Below are 3,124 nucleotides of genomic sequence, written 5' to 3'. Positions count from 1 at the left end.
GATAGTCAGGGAAATTAAGAGAAGTAGCTATTATGTTTTCAGCCTCAGGTTGATAGGCAACTTTCAATGATCTGAAAATTCATTTGGAAGAAACCTCCATCCAATTGAAAGGTTAATCCAGCCATTCAAAGTCTATTCTCTGGGTGAGGGGACCCACTTATTGGGGTGGCAGGGGTAATCATTTTTAAATTGTGGATACAGCCTCTTTCTTGGAAAAAAACTAAAATTTTCTCATGGTTTTTTATGAATGTAGGTATTTATTATAATATTAACTACTAAACGAGTTCTCTTTTGATGTTTTATGTTTCCTTAATTTCTATCAAAATATTTAAAACATCTTTACTTCTTTTTCCATTTCCTCCTGACACATTCATTCCTACCAGCCTATTTATTAAATTTTATCACTTTTCTAGTAAAACTGTTCCTACTTTCCTAAAAAATGAGAGCTATCAGCTTTATCATAGGCAATGCTTAAATTGAAGTACATGGAAAATTATTAATACTTTTAATGCATCCCAAATCTCCTATATTTTTTTATTTCTTTAAAGCAAAACCCAAGTCATCTTTAACCTACTATTACTTTATTAATGCTTTCAAGCCTGCTATCTTAGAGCCCCTTAAGACAAAATTTTTTTCATTAGTGTTATTCCCATAAAGATGGTCCTCATGCAGTTTACTGTGGGCCCAAATCCAAGCTCAGAGCCTCTCCTTAATCCCCTCACAATGACTGCTGAGACTATGTCATAACTGTTGACAAGATTTCAGTCAAGTTTCAAGGAAAGGTGAAAGTAAAGTCCATAGAGAGTAATTCTTCTTTGTCTTAATTCAGACTGGCTTTATTTCGTTTTTCCCAATGATGTGTTGTTTAACTTTAAAACAAAACAAAACAAAAAAACTTTATTGGGGAACAATGTGTTTTGTCCAGGACCCATCAGCTCCAAGTAAAGTCATTGTCTTCAATCTAGTTGTGGAGGGCGCAGCTCATTGGCCCATATGGAAATTGAACTGACAACCTTGGTGTTAAGAACCTGCGCTCTAACCACCTGAGCTAACTGGCCGCCACATGTTGTTTAACTTTTAATTTAGGTTAGGTTGTATAGCCAAGATTTATCTTCCCTTGTTGGTGTAGTTCCCTCCTTTCTCAATTTACACAGTAAATACTGAAAATATCTCTTTATTGACCCCTTAAATCCTTCCTCTACATTGTAGACCCAGTTATCTTTTTAAAATGAAAACAGCTCATCCCTACGAAAACTGTTCCATATGTCAAAAACATAAAATAAAATACCCCCAAAGTAAGAAATGAGTGAACTGTGTCATCAGCATATTTGTTTACAGCTTAAGGGAAAAACCCCCTGGTAATGTCTACAATCAGAGCTTTTGTTCTTTCAGATCTCTGACATGGTTTTAAGCTTTCATGTTCATTGCTGGGGAGTGAAACATGTTATTTTAATTTTAGACAAAGTTGTATCTTTATTGTTTGCTTCATTTATTTATTTTTCTTCTGACCTAATGCCTGCACACCTGGCATCTCAGATCATCCTTCTATACACTTCCTGTGTAAAAAAAAAAAAAAAAATTTGCCCATGATGGTTTTTTGAAACTGTGAAATAAAAATATAATCACTCTTATTTCGTAAGTATTCTGTTTCCCAAGTTTATCACTCCTCCAAATCCATACCACCTCTGAAACTTGCACTGTTCTCTATTTTTTCATTAACTTGCTGATTTACCTAATACATTAGTAAATTTTGACACATGCTTGACATAAATTTTTCTAAGATTTTACACATGTCCTTCCATTACTTATGAGATCACATCGAAATAACACAACATGACATGCAAAGGCCTCTATGTCCTACTCTTATTCCAGGGGTGCCAAAAAAATGTATACAGATTTTAATAGCTGTTATCTATCTATTACTTTTTGAAGTTGAATTGAATTATGGTAACAATGTATAGTATGATGTTTGCTCAAAAGATGGCATTAATCAAATGAATGCTAGCATTACCATGTGACAGGCAGGACAGTCAAAGAAAATGACAGAATCATGGTTGCCATTTGAGGAGCACAAGATGATTTTGAAGTGGTATTTGAAATTTGAGAACATTGTGAAAGTACAATGACAATGGAGGTGTGAATATGCAACAGAACCTCCAAAATACCTAACAATTGCATGCATTTGTGATACGTTTGAGATGCATGGTACTGTGTGTAACATGCACAAGGGAAGATCTGGGAGGCTTTGCACAGCCACAATTCCTGCTTCATCTACTATGGTGTTGGAATAGCTAACACGCTCACCACAGAAGTTTACCAAACAATGTTCACCATAACCAGAAGTGTCTGGACACTGATAGTAACCACTTTGAGCACCTCTTGTAATTACAGAAGTCAAATGTGATTTGTATTCATCTTTTATTATTGGTATATATTGAATATTACAATTTTAATACAGTTTTTTCCTTTCTTAAAATGTGTATACTTTTTTGGCATCCTCTGTATATGGCCATGCCCACTCCTCATATTCTATGCCTGTGATTCTCAATCCAGGTGAAAGATTAATTTCCCGAAAAATTTATTATGCACTAATAATTTTGTGAAATACAATGAAAATGAATTATTTCAAAAACAAAATGAAAATAATAGCCTATCAAAAGGAGAGATTAAGAAAACAGTTCCATTTACAATTGCTTCAAGAACTATAAAATACTTAGGAATAAATTTAACCAAAGAAGTAAAAGACCTATACTCAAAAAATAATAAAACACTGAAGAGAAAAATTAAAGAAGATACAAATAAATGGAAACACATACCATGCTCATGGATAGGAAGAATTAATATAGTTAAAGTGTCCATGCTGCCTAAGGCAATATATAGATTCAATGCAATTCCTAGCAAACTACCAATGACATTTTTCACAGAAATAAAACATATAATCCTAAAATTTATATGGAAAAATAAAAGACCCTGAATAGTCACAACAAGCTTGAGAAATGAGAACAAAGTGGGAGGTATCACAATACCTGACATCAAATCATACTACAAGACTATATAGTGATCAAAACAGCATGGTACTGGCATAAAAACAGACACATAGATCAATGCAACAGAATAGAGAGCC

Source organism: Hipposideros armiger, unplaced genomic scaffold (assembly GCF_001890085.2).
Source record: "Hipposideros armiger isolate ML-2016 unplaced genomic scaffold, ASM189008v1 scaffold_1569, whole genome shotgun sequence".
Lineage (NCBI taxonomy): Eukaryota > Metazoa > Chordata > Mammalia > Chiroptera > Hipposideridae > Hipposideros > Hipposideros armiger.
Note: the sequence above shows the minus strand (reverse complement) of the source record.